General features: G+C 46.0%; 1 protein-coding gene across 6 annotated transcripts in view; it reads left to right on the plus strand.

Annotated features, from left to right (window-relative positions):
- PRR5 (proline rich 5) overlaps positions 1–19,913 on the plus strand; it is a 93,885-nt gene that overhangs the window by 69,786 nt on the left and 4,186 nt on the right. The window lies entirely within an intron of this gene.

The following is a 19,913-nucleotide window of genomic DNA, read 5'->3' on the forward strand; positions in this document are numbered from 1 at the left end:
TTACTTATTCTCTCTATCAGCAAGTGCAGTTTGCAGTAATTAAATTGACACAAGTTTGTTGTCCTGAATGAATTTGTATTGCCGTGATTTTTAAAAAGGCATAGCATTCGTTTGTTGTAGGAAAAAGATCCTTTTGAAAGAAAATCATGACCTTTTTGCTAGCGAGGAGCACTTGTCATATTTGATTTTGAATCTCTTCATATAGTTTCATTATTGTGCTAGTTTTCTGGTGCTGGGAATCATTTCTGCATGGAAGCAGCAAAAATGCTAGAATTATTTCATCCACATCTTGGGGTATTGCCTCAAGCAGGGTGGGATGTGCTTGGTCAATGAGTATGAGACAAGAAGCTGGGAACTGACTGGAGAGTTCAAAAAAGTGGCAGCAGCAGTAGCCTGAGCGCAACACAGAGGTACCAGAACGGTCTAAATGTACACTACAGCGGTGCTGACATTTTGGTCAGCCAAAGGTGCCAGGTGGGAGTGATAAATAGGCTATTTGTAGTAACCGAAGTACTGCCTTCGCTTGCTTTGCATCTCAATCAAGAGCAAGTCCCCTAGCATAGCTGGGGACCTTGGTGTAAGTGGTAGGGATGTGAGTCAGTGACCGTCGGTGGCTATCCATTTTCCATTTACAAGCTGTAGGCTCATAGTTAAGGAGGGAAACCACATCAGAGGCATTTTTCCTCTATAATGTTTTTAGCTCTGTTTCCACCTGGCACTTACAGGGCTCACCGCAAGTATGTTTTCTCTAGGGGCAGAGATAGGGGAAGCGAGTGTGGTCGCTCTTAACCATTCTGTAAGCCTGACTGACAGGGGGCTTTTACAACAGTAACTCCAACGCAGCCAGCGTTTCTTCACCACGGACCTTGAAAGATCTGCACTCCTGTGGACCTTCTTTGTAACTAAGGCCAATGGAAGTCCATTGCCATATGAAAAGAACAGAAGTTGTTTTGAAATCGAGTACTCTCCAAAACTAGCTCTCAATATATTTGACAACACTACCTGTTGCCACTTCTGTAACCTTAAGCAGTGGAAAAACAGGAAAGCAACATAAAATGTTTTACTTTGTTATATATGAACCTGTCTCATGAACACCATGGTGCAGTAATTCAAAGGTCCATCTTGTCCCTCTTCTTAGCAGAAAGACAGTGTTCAAGGGAACATGACCACAACCTTGTCCATACCCATTAAACACAATTGTTTTAGAAGGCAGTTTGCATTGTGCTAACTCCCTTTGGGCGTATGCTCATAGTGCGTTTTAAGAGTACCTTGCATTAAGTAAAATGTCATTTCTGTGAAGGATACCAGTTAGTTAACCAAAGGTATGGCTTCAGATGGAGTTGTTCAAACACTGCAGCAGTTGTCTAGACTGCCTGAGTTATGCTGTTACCGTCCATCAGGTGCTCAGCAGTTACTGCCCCTTTGCTGTCTTGCACTGTGGTAGGTGAGAAGTGCTTACACGTCCTCCTTCAAATTACCCAACGCTTGCCTTGGGGCTAGAGTGGGCGTGCATGGGAGTTACAGCATAGCTGCTGCCTGCAGCACCTGAGACTGCCTTAGCCCACAATAATTTACTTGTGCAACCTCAATGTGAGTTGTTTCAGCTCCAGTCAGTTAGATACATGTTTAACCTCAACTAAACCAGGTTGTCCTTACTAAAATATATGTCTGTTTCCTGGAGTTTGCCTCCATTAACGAAACTGGCCTATTAAAAGCAGTACAAGTTCATTGGTAGGCAAATCCTTAATCTGTAACAAAACAGAGTTAAATCAGTAAAATCATTCTTAACTTGAATTAGAATGTCCCTGCAGACCTATAATTTTATCGAGGGAGAAGGTTTTAACTAATTGCATTAGTTTATACAAATGTCTCTTGTGGACCCATTTGGGCCAGTAGACTAAAACTGGCATAAAAGATAGCATAGAAATTTTGACTATTGAAACTGAGCAGGAAATGTTCCCAAGGTGCAAGAATCCTTTGAGGCAGGGTGCTTTAATACTGTAATTCCTGGATTGTCTACAGGGGGAGCATAAGAAAGTTAATCTAAGCTACCTTTTAAAGAAGATTAATTAAACCTCATTAAAACTCTGTATGGACACTCATTCTGAGAATTAAAGGGGTAGGAAGGGAGGCAAGTTAAATTAATGACACTTCAATTCTACATCAGAGGCCTAAGCACAATTTATCTCAACAGCTTTCTGTTCTTAATTTAGTGAATATAATTTCATTTTCCTGAGTGTCCCCAGGTAGACAAAGCCACCAAGGAATCACGGCTGTTGAATTGCCCAGGGCACTACGGGGGAGGTCCCCAAGAGGTGGCAGTCACTTCTTGGCTGTTATGGCTGACCACAGACCTGAGAGCCGTCCCCAGTGCCACCGGCACCGTGGGTGGTATCTACCAGCTATGGCAGTGGTGGCACCTGGCACAAAAGTGGAGGACTGTTTGCTCGCCATGACTGAGTTGTGTCCATGCAGGTCGGAAGGTCAGCTGATGCTGTGGTTGGGGTTGCTGGTGCAGCTCCTCCTGTTCTGCCCTGCTGGGATTCATCTGGCCCTGCTCATGAGAAGAACGGCAAAAGACACATTTCCAACAGAAAGACTGTCCAGGGTTGTTTCATAGTGTTGCATACGTGGGTTTCTCTGTGGCTTTCGGAGATGAGTCAACGTCGGTTTCCAGTCAGAACTGTCCTGAGCCGCAGCTGGGTGCGGAGTGGCTTGGGTAGTCCCCTGTGCACATACCACCATCCCCATGCCTTCTCACTGCCTAAAGCTTTCTGGCTGAGCACAGGGCTAGCAGAGTAGCTTTCTGACAGGAGATTTCAGAGGCAGCCCATGTGCCTGTTCTCCTCCTGCTCCTGGAGCCTTTTCTGCGGCAGACACGGGGCTACACAGTGCTCGTTGGATTTTGAACACTGGTGCTTGCTGGTAGCACAGCTGCTTCTCCCATCATCTTGGTGGCTGCTTCATCACCTTTTACCTTCCCATACGTTGCCTTCTGGCTCTTTTCCTCCCCCTGCCCCATCTTATTTTCCCACAGGGTGGACGGGAGGAAGGCAGAGAGGGAAGTAGCTGGCAGCATGTTAGTGACATGGACGACACCTGGAAGCTTGTCCTTGCAGGCAGCTATTTCTCTGATCTCAGTTTCCCCCTCCTGTCTTCAATTACGTCCATACACCGGGTCGAGACCCAGTAGCAGCTGGTTGCGGAGCGCCAGGACACGCAACGGGGAGAGCTGCCTCCGCTGCGGTCCCATTAGGTGGTCGTGACTGATGAGCATCTCTCAGCGATGCCCAAAGTGCTGAGTCCTCTCGGAGGCGGCGGTGACCTGAGGGAGTTACGGGGACCCGGGCTGCAGCTAGTGGAAAGACAGGTGCTGTGAAGCTCCGGTCGCCATGTAGGCAGCGGGAGCTGGAGCTGGCTGCGGTCCCTGGCAGGCAGCCAGCTGCCCCTCCGGTTTCAGGACAGACGGGGCACGGCCAGCACTCCTTGCCCTAGAAAGGGGGTGTCCTCCGGCAGCAGGCACAGAGCTGTTTGCCCACACCGATGTGAATGGCAACTTTGTGCAAAAGTCCCCTATAATTAGAGAGGAGTGAAACGAATTGTCTGCTGTACGAATTGTTTGGAAGCAATTCTGGCAGCTGTTTGCTCTCCATCAGGAGTGATTTCTCCTGGGGTTTTGGTGTTTGCCTGTTTCTCCATCTATGCTATAGAACTTTATTATTATGGGAAGGTGTGTTTCCATTAAAGCCAACATGGTGATTAAAACAAATTATATAAAATGTCCTGGCCTCTGCCTTCTCCCTGGAAGGTGCACTGAGAATGGAAAAGAGTTGAGAAGGGTATGGAAGCTCCTGCTCTGCAATGCCAGCCGAGCCCTGTCCCCAACCAAGCCTTTCCTCTCCCAGTCTGTGGTTGCTAGTGCCAGGGCCAGCACCCCGTGGGGACAGCGTGTACCAGGCTGGTGGCATGGGGACTTGTGCAGAGGGTAACTGCTTTGTGGTGTATTTCTTCCAAAAATAAAAAGGCTGTGCGTTGCGGTCCGCAAAAGATGGGGGAGTGATTGAATGAGTCTTTCAGAGGCATCCTTTCTCCCACGGTGAGTGGACAGGGTTAATTGTCTTCTATCTGTAATTTCACAGTCTTACCCTTAGTTCTGCTGCGGCTGCAGAATAAACAACTATGTGGCACAGTGATATGTGACACGTACTGTGAAATTCATTAACTTGCCACTGCCCAATTAGTGCAGGCAATTAAAAGGTAAACAGTTAATCATGTGACAGCAGGATTCAGATTATGTTATTTGATTTAAACCGTTATCTGTTGGGAGCCTTCTCCTGTTTCTGGTGAGATACTGGGTGACTGCAGCAAAACTTCTGCAGCACAAGGTGACTACGATGTGACAGGTCGTGCCTGCGAGTCAGGCGTGTGGGCAGTTGGGCCGAGCGTCCCCAGTACGTTACGGCTTTGCTGCGAGCGAACCGGCTGGCTGTGGCAGCGTGGTTTTGCCAAGAAGCAACCATCCATCAGAAAGAGCTGTGGTGGGGCAAACCAGGGGCATGGGAAGGGGACCACTCCTGACTTGTGTGCTCTTCAAAATGGATCCAGAGGCCTCCAGTTTGAAGTCATTAGGCAGGGGATTGCACCTTAGTGCTCTCTCATCCAAATGCAAAGCAAAAAGCAAGCCTGCTGCAATCAAGCAGACACTGGCAAGAGAAAGAGCCATCGTTGAGCCTGGCTGAAATCTGTCAGAAAGGTATTTTGCAAAATACAGCTGTTGTACTCAGAGTAGCTCTCGCATGAAACCAATTAAATTTCTTCTCCTTGAGCATCTAAGAGCCATGAGCTGCTTCTATTACCGGCTGCCATGTATCTCCAAGCCTCCTTTCTTGATAGCATGGGTAGACCAAAGCCTTCATGCACTGCGCACTATAGAAACACAGTGAAAATATAGTCTCTGCACTAAAGATTGTGCAGCCTGATGCAAGAGATGGTAGATATATCTGGACGGACAAATGGTGAACAGAAGGAAACAAGGAGACAAACATATAAGAAGTGATTTTATGACAAATAATACATCGTTGGCCTTATTGGTCTAAATGTCCTCTAGAGACTAAGGGCAATGTGGTCCTTCTTGTCCTCTTGTTGTAGGTTGCCTGTTGGGCTCCAAGAAAAAAAATACATCCCTCATTCCTCCTGTATCGCTCACGAGCCTTTCTTGTGGTTTCCTTGTTTAGGTGAAGAGAACAAAACCTTGGAAGAAGCAGTGGGGTATTTCCATTGTTTCTCAAAATGTCTGAATCATATGAGGACAGATGTTCAGGCAGTAGGAAGCTAATACAGCTCTGCCAAAAGCCGTGTATAGTAGAGGAGGAACTGGACAGTAGTTTCGTCTGAAAAGTTCTGAAGTAAGGATATATATTTAGCACTGTTGTTAACATTTAAAAACAGAAGCAAGGAGAAGGCTTGCTTCATGGAGGTGGCTGTGTGATATTATGCGAATTAGATTAAAGCATCAGTCAGCTTTGAAAAAAAGAAAAAGAAAAATACTTTCGTTTCAGTAGTAGAGTCATATCTACAAGAGGTAGGTCAGGGCGCCTGTTGGTTTCAACCACACAGGTTTCCATTACATGTAGATCTACCACGGTTGTTGCAAGAATTGCTGAATGCTGCTGAGTTTTGTCAGAGCATGGAGTTACAGCGTGCATGCCCCTGACACGTGATGGGGATGAAGGAGGGAAGGTCAGCCCTTTAGAGCCGCTCATACCATCACATCCCGGCTCCACGTACTGTTTGCATTTGGGGAGTACACTGCTCAGTGCTCCCTGGCTCTAAACTCAGATTTTGTGTCCTTTTTATCCTCTGCACATTGGGTTGCTGAGAGAGGGTTTCTGCTCTAGATCCAGTCAGTAACTTTCCAAGTATTTTGAATTGGCAAAGCCTTTTTTTATTGAAATTGAATTGTTCTGTAGGAATGTGTTGCTTTCAGCAAAGCTTTTGCTGCAAGCCAGGAGGGCTCCCATAGGTCCAGGCTGCTGGGCACCTGGACTCCAAAACTAATGTGTTCTGGGATTGCTGGAAGCTTGACCTCCTTGTGCAAGAGAATAACCATGAAGCGCTCGCTCAGGAGCATGCTACTCAATTCCCAGTTGTACTGATGGGTTGCTCCCTGCCTGCACAAGCATCAGGCTGAGGGCAAGCAGCTGTCCTGAATGGCTGGTCGCCCAAGCAGGCAGCTGCCCACGGGTGGTGACTAAACCATGCACCCTCTTAAACCAGGGTAGATAGGTGATCTGGAGATGATCTGCTGCCTTCTGGCTCACAGGGATGAGTTGGTGGTGGTGAAAACTGTGTCGCTACCAGAAATAGCAAAAATTTTAAAAATCCAGAAGGCACAGCTGACAACGTTTGCTCAGTCTATTCAAGTGTATTTCAGAAAAGAATAAAATTCTTGGAGTAGATTCAGTCACCTGCAAAGGATGAAGCAGCATGGAGGATGCCGAGGGATGAATGTTCATTAATGATTTAAAAGGGGAGTGTGGCTGTGAAAGGCAATACCAGAAACCCTCACAAGCAGGTAACAGCAGTCAAATTAATGTTTGCAGCTCTTCAAAAGTGTTTCTTGGATGTCTCTTCAAAAGAGCCTGGATGCACTGAGGGAGGGCTCTGCCATCCTTTTTTCTGTTTGAGTACCCACCTGAAAATAAATGCAAGATGGATTTTCTTGTAATAAATGTTAAATGAGAAAACACTCAGAGCCAAGACTAGGTAAAAGACTTGAATGCTCAGAGTTAAAAGTCATCAATTCCCCAGCAAGGTGAGATGAGCTTAATGTGTATAGATCAGCAAGAACTTCAGGAGGGAGCCCGAAAAGAAATGAGAAGCTTTATTCTGTTGGACGTTAAACATCACATCTAATTATTTGGTAACTCGCAGGGTGATCTCTGCATGGGGCTGCACATCCCCTTCCGCGCACGTGTGTTTGCCTGTGAGTGTGATGTGGCAGTGCCAAAGCATTTGTAAATGCAGATAAACTAACTCCAGCTCAAATCTGTTCCGTAAACAGCTCTTCAGAGACACTCACCTATGCATAGATTCATTTGGTGGGTTGTTTCAAAGTCTCATTAGCTTATTTGACTGAGATGATTGCAGCTCTTGTCTGTGCCCAGGGGAGTCACTTAGCTGGGAATAAGACAACCCCTAGCCCTAAAACTATGAAAGGCAGAAATGCATGCCATTATTTTTGGTGGATCTTTATTAGCAAACTGGCTGTTCGGCTTCTGCAGGATCCCAACCACTGCATTTAAAGCCTCAAAGTCACTTCCTTACTTCTAATCATTTCTTATCTTTTACTTATCTTCAGTCTTCATCTTCTGCTTTGTCTTCTGCAGTCTCATATAAAACGTTTAATAACAGTGTAAAGAAAAATAATACATTGGATTTCTGGGGGTCAGGAGAAGACTAGCCTGTTCTTAGTGTTTGATCCTTTCTGGAAAGAAAAATCCTATTGCCATCTTTCTGCAGCGGAGACATTTGAAAAACTCTCACCAGCCTAACACAAACCATGTCTGGGTGTTTTGTCTTCCTTATCTTTTGTCTGTGTCTCAGTGCCACCGACAAAAGGAAGAGGGAGACAGAGCAGCGTCTCACTCTGACATTGACATAACTTGGCACTTCCTGGAGATTAAAGTGGATGTGACAAGATCTTTATTTCTGAGGCAGTCACAGGGATCTGAAGAGCTGACTTCTGTCAATACGGCAATGGCAAGCCTCTCTGCCTCTCCCTCCTGTGAATGCTGTTGCTATGAGAAAAGCAAGAGGCAGAGATGAGACGAGACATGACTTAACCCTTCAAATATTCTAGGCTTTACCAACATGCCAGTGGCTTAGGATAAAATGAAGAGAGGAAAAAAATAATGTGAGGCAACACTACTGAGGGCTCATAACATTACAACCATGAATTGTGCAGCTGCATCTGTCCAACACATGCAAAAAGGATACCGGTGCCTAGGAATGGGCATGTCATGCATAGGGCATGGCCTCCTGTGGTTGTAAACCAGAATAAAATTATTAACCTAACAGGGTTCATTCTGACTTAAAGCTATTGAGAATTCGATGTACAAGTCCTGCTTTTCACATTTCCTCCTGCCATGAGATATACCTGTTTGTGAACACACGTAGCATAGTCCTAGAGGTTTACTGAAAATGAGTCTGTTATGAATTCTTAGCCACCTCCAGTGGGCTCAGGTATCCCTCCGAGTGGGGAAACTGCTTTCTTCCAGCTTGTTCCAGTCTGCAAAGGTAGGGCCTCCATTTCCCCCCAGCCCAGGCACATTTTCTTGTTCTGCCTTTGGACTGCTGCAGAGACACCCCCATGGGGAAGAGGGCACACACAGTTTAAGTGGATCAAGTTCAGCTTAGTCAACGCAGGCTTGGAGAAAGCAAAATTTAGTCCCCGCTTGAAGCAGTTTTGATCCTGTTTTGAGTCTGTTTCCTAAAGGCTAAAAAATGTCTGAGTTGTCTGCTTGGGATGAAAGTGGCATGAATCATCAGGGAAACCCAGGAGGAAGTACCTGAAATTTTCCATCCTGGCAAACACAGACAAGTGGGCTAGAAGCAGGAGGAGGAAGATTAAATTCCCAGTCTTTGATCCCTTTCTGCTCCCAGTTAATTTGATGCAGAGCATTTCTTTTTACCCAGATGTCTCTTCAAAATGGATCAATTGATCTTGTAGTCCTGCTAAGTGAGCTCCCAGAGTTTAACTCAACATTTTTATGGGACTTGAAGCTCGGATGGAGAGTCCTCTAGAAACGCTGAGCCCCATTGAAGCTAGTAGAAGAACAGGAGCCAGCACTGTGCCCTTGCTGCAAAGAAGGCTAATGGAATCCTGGGCTGCATGAGGCAAAGTGTTGTCAGCATGTCGAGGGAGGTGATCTTTCCCCTCTACTCAGCCCTCATGAGGCCACACCTGGAGTGTTGTGTCCAGTTCTGGGCTCCTCAGTGTAAGAGAGACATGGACATACTGGAGAGAGCCCAACAAAGGTCCATGAGTATGATAAAGGGACAGGAGCATCTCTCAAGGCTGAGAGAGCTGGGACTGTTCTGCCTGGAGACGAGAAGGCTCAGCAGGATTTTGTCAATGTTTATAAATACCTGAAGGGGAATTGTAAAGAAGATGGAGCCAAGCTCTTATTGGTGGTGCTCAGTGACCGAACCAGAAGCACAGGAGGGTCCGTCTGAACATAAGGAAACACCATTTTACTGTGAGGGTGACTGAGCACTGGCATAAGTTGGCCAGAGAGGTGGTAGAGTCTCCCTCCTTGGAGACGTTCAAAAGCCGTCTGGGCATGGTGCTGGGCAACAGGCTGTAGGTCGCCCTGCTTGAGCAGGGGGGGGTTGGACCAGATGACTCCAGAGGTCTCTTCCAGCCTCAGCCATACTGTGATTCTGTGAAGATCAGGATTTCATCAATATAAGTGGAAAAATTAATCTCTCTCTCCATGTCTTATGTTTTCACCCTGTTTTCACCCTTTCTGGCTTGGGTTGGACTGCCGGCTGACATCACTCGGTGTAGTTCCACCAGCTTCAATTAATGTTCAGAGTTAAGCTGAATAATTGTTGCCAACAGTCTGGTTCTTCTCTATTGGACAGCAGAAGAGTTCAGCATTGCACTCACCTCATAAATAGGAAAGCTGCAGCTACATGAGGAAAGCACTTAGTGAAAGTACCAAAGAAATGCATCCTCTCCCATGTGCAGAGGATTCAGTAGCTAGGCTGGTTCTTTATTTTTGGAAAGTAGTTATTCTATCAATTATTGACCATCTTCATCTTGTTGGTTAAGTAATTTCTAGCACAGATTGTTTATGCTTAAGGGCTACTGCAGAGTCCCAGGCAGCAAGTTTTTTACATCAGTATTTGCCAGAAGCACCAACATATTCTACAAGAAAGCCTACATTGAGCATGCCCTATTTACTCCTTTTTTTTTTTTTCATGCACTTCTCCTACTATCACTGTTAGCAAGAAAACGTTGAATTTAGTTAACTTTTGGTCTGACACCATATGGCTGATTGTACGCACTGTGTTACCCTTGGTGTCAAGATTGCAGAGGCTGACAAGAGTCTGTTATCACATCTGATACCTTCATGAGTTTACTCATGAGTCTGCATTTACTCCATGTGTAAGTGGAGGCCAGATGCTGCTCCACAAATGTAATTCCATTTGTATAATACTGGGGAATTCACTCGGCAGGGCTGACTCCCAGGGAACAAAGTGGGCAGTTGGGGGTGGGGGATCCCAATGTATCCACCTACTTGGGCTTCCTGATTTTGTGTTGGAGCCCAGGCGGTTGCTGCAGGGGATATAAGAGCAAGATCTTCGAGTTTTTCAGTAGAGTGTTGTGCAAGTCAGCTGAAGATGGAAGAAATGTGCGCAGGAGGCTCCCATGACGATGCTCCGCAGTGCAGTAAGAGCAGCAGCTCTGAACAGCTGTGCACAGGAGGACAGCTTCGGCTGTTTGGGCAACAGTTGCTGCTCCAAGAGCCACTGTGGTTTCCTCCAAAGCATGAGGCTAGTTGGGCTTGGTCGATAAAAACGCCACACTGCTTTAGAGAAAAGAAAAATTCTACACATCTGGGGACCACTGCTGAAGCCTCTTCTCAACCAAGTAATCCAAAATGTAACTTTGCTGCCATAGGTTTGTGTGTGAGCATTACAAGAGCAGTAAAAATTAGATGATTAGGTATTAGATGATATTAAGTACATGCACGTGTCTAATCCAGAATGTGACCCGTAGCATACCTGGGAGCACACGGCTGTGCTGCGAGTGGCGAGCATGGCAAGGACCAGTGGCCCATTTCTCCCCAGTTCCTCCTCACAGTGATTTCATGCCTGCCTTGAGACCAGGTTGCTCTGCGTTGCTCAAGTTTTAGAAGGTCAGATATGACGCAATGAAAGGTGTTACATGCACCAAAGCGGGATAACAAGTAGTCATGGCCTGTAAGGGCACTGGTTTCCAAATCTCTTACAAGCAAGGCTGCTGCTATCTCTTTGACTAAGGTAAGAAGCAGATCTTGCCGTTCATGTGGTCACCAGGGTGTGCACTGCAGTCTGCACACCTGTATCAATTCTCTACCGGCAGTGCTGGCTGAGTAATGCGTTTTCACTACAGATATTATTCCGTGTCTGCCTTGCAGTATGTCTTGTGACTTTTAATTTGTTTTCCCTGGGAGTAGTTGGGCAACTATTATTACCCAGTATTTGTCAGATTATCGCCGCTGCATGTGTGTTTCTTTCAGTCATATTGATCTGACCCATTGCCAGTTAAAGAAATGCATTTCATAATGCGTTCTTCTTTCCTCCAAGGAATCTGCTGCTTTTAAGCAGAAAATAGTTACATTTCTTAGCTGTTTTCCTGTGTGGTTAAGACAGGGCAGTACACGAGGCCAGGACCTCACCTTGCGTTTGGGCTTGACCCTGTAAACGCTTCCTGCAGCACGTTTTGTTTCATGTAGCACCAGGTCAGGGCTGCTTCAGTAGTAGGTCATGGCTTTTTGTTGGTAGAGCAGGGTGGAGGCCAGCTGTTAAGGAGGCCCCAGCAGACCCAGGCTGAGGACACCCCAGCAGCCTGAGGTTAGGGTGGGTTATCTGGCCACGAGCTGAGCCGTGTGCGGCTGCTTCCTGTCCCCTGGGCAGAGGACTTCTCTCTTCTGGGTCATCAAGTCACCAAGGGTAATGATTGCTGAAATGACTTCATTAAATCAGCTAGAAGTCTGGCTTCTACTCCTTTCTTTCTTGAGTCCAGAAGTTGGTAACCCCGGATCTGGCTCACGGCTGTTCCTGCTTGGTGGCCCCTGTGGTAGAGCTGCTCCCACATCAAGCACCAAGACGTGCTGTGCCTCCCTTGGTGCCATGTCGGCTCCTGGCAGGGTGCCGGCCTTGGCTCCAGAAGGCCTGCTTGCCTTGCCCACCTTAACCTGGGGGAAGACAGTTTTTTTTTTTTAATTTTAATTTTATTTTTTAATGTTTGTTTATTTTATTTTATTCTATTTTATTTTTCATTTAAAAGCTATCCCTCAGTTTGTCAATTGAAATAGGAGGCAGTCTCCTACATCAGTACTTACTCATGTAAACATGCTGATCAGCTGAAACATTAAAGCTAAAGTTGAATGCTACATCATTTAATGAATGACCAGTGTATACTTCAGCACATCTACAGTTGGAGGTGGGGGTGAAGTAGTTCCCACCATTGTGTCCAGTTGTTAGGGTACAGTTAGACTCTGGAGATATCTTTTTTTATGTATAATTTATTGGGTACATGGTCCTGTAATACTCTGTGCTAAAAAGAGAAGCGAAAAGCAACTGAGACCACCGTTTCTGGAAGTTACTAATGGTGGGTGCTAGTAGTCAGAACTCAAAACTGTAAAGGACCTATAACCTTTTAAAAGTAGTCAGCAAAACAGTAAGTTACTGCTGGTCAGTTAAAAGCAGCTTGGTGTTTAATAGTGGTTTATGATTATTTTCAGACACCAATGGGTGAGGAGTTACCTGCGGCAACTCGCAGTTGTCCAGAACTGAAGCAGCCTCGGTAAAGCTGAATACAGGGAGGCTCATACAGCAGAGGAGCTCAGGAGATGACAGGGGGCTGGCTCAGGGCCTCAAAGAGGAGGTCAGGATGGATGTGGGGTATTATGAAACAGCAGATGTCAAGGGGACAAAGCAAAGGGTTAAAACTACAGGAGTCAGGCATGAGAGAGTGATGGCCATGTGGAGGTCTAGCTAAGACACTGAAGTGCAATAACATGAGCCAAGCATCAACGAAAAGCAGCCAGGAGAAGCAGGCAGCAAAAAGAACAGCCAGCAGCTAGGTTTACTTCTAGCCTCTTGGCATGCATGAGACATCCCCTTCGGGTGTGCCTGATAGCCAGAGGATGTGACAGCTTTAGCTGTAGCTCTTTTGTCTGCAACTATTGTGATTTATGTGCTCAGTTCTCTGGTCTGGTGCCTCGCCTGCCATTAAGAGGATGCATTGCAGGATTTTTAGGGTAAATCATTTTTCAGTCAATGTAACCCACCAATTCCCAAGATTTCAAGACAGTTGGATGAAGTGGTGAATATACCATTCTTCTGCTGATGGCTGCTCTGCCCACCAGGAGAAGAAAATTTCATCTTTGTTCTACTCAGTATTGTGCTAGCAAGCACTTGTGAGCAGGCTCTAATTCACAGAGGGATGGGGCAGAAACTAATGCAGCCTGCTCCGTGACCCAGGAGCAGTCTCTGCTCCTAGAGCTGTATTTCATTACTGGTCTTCTTGGGCAGGCTATCAACAGTGGGGATTTGCCACCAGTTTTTGCCACCGAAACGGTGAGGTTTTGCCACCTCTTTCCTCCCTAACACTGGTAAAAAGGAGATGTGCAGCTTCGCATCCAGTGATTGGGGTGAGAAGCGAGAGGCATAAGCAGCAAGCGATACACAAAACCAACTCCCTTTCTGCCACGTGCCAGGGTTTCACAAGCCAGGTCTTTTCCATAAGATGTGCTACATCTGCTCACAGGAGCATGGGAAGCCTAAAACTCTGCATCCTAATTGAGCCGGACTGTCTAATGAGACATAACCGGACCATCAGCAGCCCAAATAGTTTTTCATGGCTGTGACTGTCTTTGAGGATTGCTTCATGTCTGTTTTTTTTACCAGAGCCTGAGGAAGTGAAGTAGCCAACACCAGGTGAAAAGTGGTGGGAGGCAGATGATTAGTTTCTGGGCTCCTTTGCAACTCGCAGCCTGAATGCCTCCCCAATGGGCTGGGCTTGGTGCAGTGGGGTTTATGGTCATTTCAGAGCATTCGTTTGGAAGTGCTGATACTAACCAGTTATATTTTAGGTGTCTTTTTTTTCCAAAAATTAAAGGATTTCAGTTATGGTGATGAATAAAAAGACGGAGCTGGAGCAACGACTGCCTAGTTGGCACAGGGGCAAAGGCTGCAGGCAGGCTTGCATTTTACACCGAGTTGGATCGACGGCAGGTCTACCCACCTGCGTGCTACTATCACTGTTCACTGCCTATGAAGAAAAGAGCAGGGTGTTAAAAATGAATATAGTAGGATATAGAAATAAAGAGTTGTGATTGTGGTTATTCCATTGCCATGGTAAAATAAAGCAAGGACACTTGATACTTTTTTTGATAAGGAAAGTTGTGGCAAATGTTACCAAAATAGAGATGAGGTTTCTGGCAACTTTGCAAGTCAGGTAGCCTGCACTTAAATACAATGTTTATAATGGCTTAATAGTATTTTTTTTAAAAACATATGTTCATTGAAACAATCTTGAAAGCAATCCATCTTTGTTGTACAGCATGCCAAAGACTAAATCTATAAACCTTAACCTTAGGCAGGTTTTAAGGTTGTGTTTGAGGAGGACTCTTCAAGTCCTTAAATGCCTGCCTGGAGTGGCGTTCACTTTAGGACCACTCTGAGGCTTAGAGAAGTCCTACGTATTGAAAAAGGAGGCTGTGGCCTCATGTGAGGTTACTAAACCCCCTGCTATCCTTCTGAAGGTATCTGTTTATTAGCAGTGCCAAAAGACGAATTTATTCTTTCCCCTGTGGTTTCAAATAAAGCCCTTGTGTCCTGTATAAACTCAGTAGGAGTTCGTGGTTAACTTACTAAACTAACAGGGATGGAAACCTGAGCGGTTCCATGCGTCCCATCTCGTCGGAATGACTTATGGTTTTGACTCACCGGGTTTTGTTCCCAAACACAAGGAGTGTTTTGTTCCAGCAGCGTCCTGGAGTGCAGCGACAGGGGGCACGCACGCGGCTGGTGCCACAGTTCAGCAGGCAGGGCAGTAACTTCATAAAGCAGCTACCTCAATAACCTGTAGTCTTTAGGGTATGTCGGTCTTCTGGGAGTGCTTACAGATCTACGTATCAAAAATAGCAGTGCATATGGTCCTTTTAATGCTTTCAAACTACTATATACAATTCTTGGTTTCCAAATGATTTAATTACAGGTTAATGAAGTAAGGGACCTGGATACCGTGTTACATGCAGAAATACATGTCTCCCTTCTTGATGCTGAGTATACCTTTTCCATTTGCAATAGTATTCACATATTCAGGACTCAAATCCCCATTATCCATTCCTCGAAAGTAGGGCAGACTCTTGTCATAATATTACATTATAATCCTTCCAAAAATAATGAGGTGATGCTTGTTGCATTTCAAAACAGTGTGACAAAGACGAGGATTTGATCAGCAGCTACACTCTTCCAGAAGTACTAAGGTACTTGCAGCTATTTGTTATTGAGCTATTTTGGCCCTCAACTGAGAAATAAATAGGTCAGGCAAGACCTTTGAGAGGAATTTAATAGATACATCTAACACTTGCAGAGAAGCATGAAACTCTCCTGCTAAAATGAAATTGGGTTCATGAAAGGTCACGGTTATCTTTTAAAGTAAGTTTTTGCATGTCTGCAGAGCAAATATTTCATTAAAGATAAGGGTAGAGTCTCTGTTTTACTGATAAAGCTCCAAGTTTTATTTTTTCCTCCAAACCATGATATAGCTTCCTGCAAGCTAAGCAGCCAGCCTGCTAGATCTGACTTTTGCTTTATTGCTATACAGTGACATACAAAACTAGTAAGGCACCAAGCAGTAAGTACAAGAAGAACCACGAGTTGCCAAAATAATAGGAAAATACTTTTTAAAATTATTTTATTGGTGACTTTTAAGTCCTGCCATCGTTTTTTCAGAAACTCTGGTGATGTGGATAACAATCCCAAGCTGGCTTTACTCTAAAGCTGATTTTGCCTGTATAAGCACAATCACTTACAAATTTGGGAAAGGGTCTAAAAAGGACCTCATGTATCTTTAAGTATGTATAGATATCCATGTAGATAGATGTATAGATGTCTATACAGGTATGCCTGTCTATCTGTATTTACGTAGAGATATAGGAAGACTTTATAACCATACTTTCCTTCATCCTAAACTTCCACCAGAAATGCCTTCCCGCTGAACTAGAAGGTGTCAGACAAACAACTGATTTCGCGTGTGGCACAATGGATGGGCTGGAAACCTCTGGTCAAGAAAAGTGTTTAAATGTACCCTTGGGGCTGGCAGCTAAAGCAAAACAGAAGCTTCCCCCGGCCTGCTAAAGCTGATCTGCTGTAGGAGGTGTCCATCCCTCCCCCTGAAGCTCCTTGCCCCGCTCAGCCCCATACAGTGCCAAATTACAGTGCCCTCTGAAGTGAGGTTTGCACGCTGCTGTGGTAACAAGAATTGGCAGGTCAGTCACCGTTTCAGACCCCGTTTCTAACCCAGCTATGCTGGATACTAGTATCACTGAGGCAGTAACAGCAAGCCCCCCCAGGGCCATGGGATCTGCTGGCTGCTGCAGCCCCTGTTGCTGTGGGTTTGCTGTTCCCTGTGCCCCGCTCCTGGCTGGCTCAGAGGCGCTGGTGCCACGGCAAGCCCCCCTCTGCCTGCCCTTCAGCTGCACCAAGTGCAGCACCAGCCACGCCTGGGGTTCACTAAAGGAGCGAAATTGGAAGAATTGCAGAACTGGAAAGCCCCACTGTTGTGGGGCACCCCCCGCCCCTATTACTACCTTTGGTATATCTCGGCTAACCTGTTGTGAGCTGATGTATGAACCTGAGTGATCTTAAAAGCTCATGAAGAGGAACAGGGGCTGCCTTACACCCCATGACCCAACCTTTGACAGCCTACAGCACAGACCCCAGGGTCGGGATGCTTCCCAGCTGTGTCATGTCGACACAGCTGCAGCAAGGACCAGCTGGCTGTGGCTCCGGGGACATTTGGCTTCGTGAGCAGCACACAGTGACTGCAGCACGGTGCCGCTCTGCCCCTGGGCAGGGGCTGCGGCCAGGCGAGGTGGCCCCAGCTTGCTCTGAGCCTGCAGACACTCCTCTGGGCCACTTGGGCTGGGGCAATTCATAAGTAAGTGATGGTATCTGTCATTCAGGTCACGTGGAAAGTTTGAGTTTGGAAAGCTGAGATGATCCTTGCTGAATATTGGGATGTACGTGTATTTGGTTAAATAGAGGCCCGGAGGATGTTTGTCATTGAAAACACAGCAGAAAGAAATGCAGGAAAACCGCTCTTTTACAAGTTCAGGACATGGTCTGCAGCCTGTTACACTCCTGCTCTCACAGAAACTCCATGCTGAGAAAATGGTTTAAGGGAGCTGCTCCACCAGGCGCCTGCAGGAAGGCCTGGAACAATGGCTGATGCAGGAAGGATGTTGCAGGTGGATACGGCACGTTTCTGCCAAGGTGCGGAGCAGAAGAGAAGTCACCACGGCTCTAGCGGACGCCAGATGTTTTCTGACTTTTCAGTATGTTTTGAAAAGCATCCCGTGGATGATCGCAGAACTGAGGAATACGACTAATGGCAGGCTGTGTTAATACTGGGTGGTTTTACACTGTAAAGGTGTTATTTTGTGGCCTCTTCACTTCAAAGGTGGGAACTAAAAGAGGCTGAAGTGAAAAGGGGAGTGGAGATTAGCACCGCTCTTGGGAGAGCAGGAATGAAGGTTTAGGGCAAGACTGAAGAAGCTGATGCAAGTGGCTAGGGAGTTGGGATTTTGAGAGAAGAGGGTGTTTCTTGGGAGCAGTGAGCCGATGGGCTCTCCAGGCACAGCAGCTGCAGGGCAGCAGTGGTGGGGACAAGGCAAATCCATGCCCCAGCACAGCTGCTCCCTGGCCCCGTGATGGAGGGGTGCCGCAGCAGCTGGGGGTTCAGTCTCCATCCTCTCTGCTCATCCCAGGAGCCTACCCCAACCCAAGAGAGCTGCTGGAAGCTTCCTTGTATCCTGGCCAGAGCAGCAGTCAACGCAGACTACAGCTTGGGCTTTTGAGGTGTTCATCAGGGAAGGAGTGTATAGCAGAACAGATGATTCACAACCAAGAGGGAAACTGAAAGAACTTTTAAGTAAGGCCGATAGGAAATCAGTGTTAAGATGCCACTGGACAAGGACGCTTTTGTCACTTGTACAGTGTCGCAGTTCTGCTAGTGGTAAGAGTTATTTTGTGGGCAGCATGGTACTAGTGAATTACTGGGTTTCATTCTCCACAGTTGATATTTAGCTACCCTCTTTCACAAGTATCAAAAACACTTAAATGGCAGAAAAGTCAATAAAGCCTTACCACAAAGTCTGGGCATGAGCAATGCTAAATATCACTGGCTTCTGCCTCTAGTATTATATATCACATTTAGGAGACCGGTTCCAGAGGTGATTGGAGTGGGAGCCTCGAGCGGGTGGCCTAACGTGCTGGCCTCTGCCACTGGCTTATGAACTTGATGTGATCATGGATAAGCAGTAAGGTAGCAGGCATGTTGCCCTTCTGAGGGCTGAAAAGACCTTGGCTAAATCCCAGCAAGACAGGAGGGGAAATCCTGGAGCAGATACCAACATGATAAAAATTGAGCCCCTTCCTCCTGTTATTTGAAATGTTTTCTCTGATATAGGCCAACAATGGCTTTGAAATAACATGTGCACCATCACTAAGTCTTCTGAATTATTCCTATGTTATTTTTGTCTGGTTTTAATTGGTTGAATATCTGTGGGGTCATTCTGCTGTTACTTTGGTGTTTGCAAACTTTCAGATTCACTGCATATGCCCTTGTGTTCATATTTGTATCTGTGACTCACCCAAGGTTTTACAGATTTTACAGTTTTACACAGCACATCTCCAAAGATTGTTATTCATTATTTAAAACCCACTGAATTGGAATCCAAATTCTATCCATTCTCTGTTGGCCGTTATTTATTTTCCATTCATAAACTTCTATCAAGTAACGCCAGGCGGCATCCAGGCAGCGCAGCAGCCAAGAGGTGAAGTCAGCCATTCACAAACAGGTCGCAGGCTGATAGTCACCCGTAGACGCCGGCTGGTGAATCATACCGAGCAGCGAATACATCCTGAACATCAGGATGCTTTCACATGCTGAAGGAAGTGTTGCAATTTTACTCATTTGATCTGCATATTGCTTTCTGGAGGCTTTCATCCCAACATGTTTCTTTTTACAGTAGTTCAGGGACATATTATGAAATCTGGAATACTGCTAAATTCAGGGAAACTTCTTGCTGCGTATGACATTTAGGATCTTAATTCTGCAACAAGATATGTCAAACATATGGCTGCATAGCAGCACACTAAAATGTGAATTTACTTCAAGTTGCAAGAGGAATCCTCCACATGAGTATACAGGGCTCTACTCAGACAACACAGGAGCACGCGCGCTGCAGCTCTAAGTGGAAGGGAGACTACAGCTCCACAGGGTGTTCCTGTCACCTCTGCAGCCTTATGAGCCCATTTGTGGGTGAAAGTGCAGAGTTAACAGCTAAGGGCAAAAGATTTTGCCTATGGGTGAATCTGACCATCCTAGTTATAATGTGACTTTTGCCTGGATGGTGGCAAGTGCCAGGGAGGGGGTGAGGAAAGAGGTACAAACCTCTTCACTATAAATACGTCTTGTTGAAAATATCCTGGAAGAAATATTTCTGAGAGTCTCAGTTTCACCTTTTTCTTAACCCTGTTGGTATTGCTTAGATGGCAGTGACACCCTGTGGTACCAGCCGCTGGTGCAGCACTCGGCGGTGGTTCATTCAGGAAGTCAGTATAAGGTTGCAATAACAAAAAGCCCAGCCATGTTTTTAATTCATCTTCATGGACTGCATCCTCCATCCTCCCTGACTGCCTTTGCGCTAAGCTTGATGTACCTTTCTGGATTTAAATGTCCTGGAAGTAGCTACTGCCTTTTCCTGAGCATTTGTGCAGTACCTGCATGGTGAGTCTCTCTGGTTTGACTCAAATCTCTTGGCTTTCCAGTAAGAGGAATCAGCTATAGTAACAAAGGAGTATGGCACCACGGTGCACCTTCACCATATAACTTAGTGACAACG

The sequence above is a fragment of the Nipponia nippon genome, unplaced genomic scaffold (assembly GCF_047370975.1).
Source record: "Nipponia nippon isolate SJK-2023a ecotype South Korea unplaced genomic scaffold, ASM4737097v1 scaffold_3, whole genome shotgun sequence".
Classification (NCBI taxonomy): domain Eukaryota; kingdom Metazoa; phylum Chordata; class Aves; order Pelecaniformes; family Threskiornithidae; genus Nipponia; species Nipponia nippon.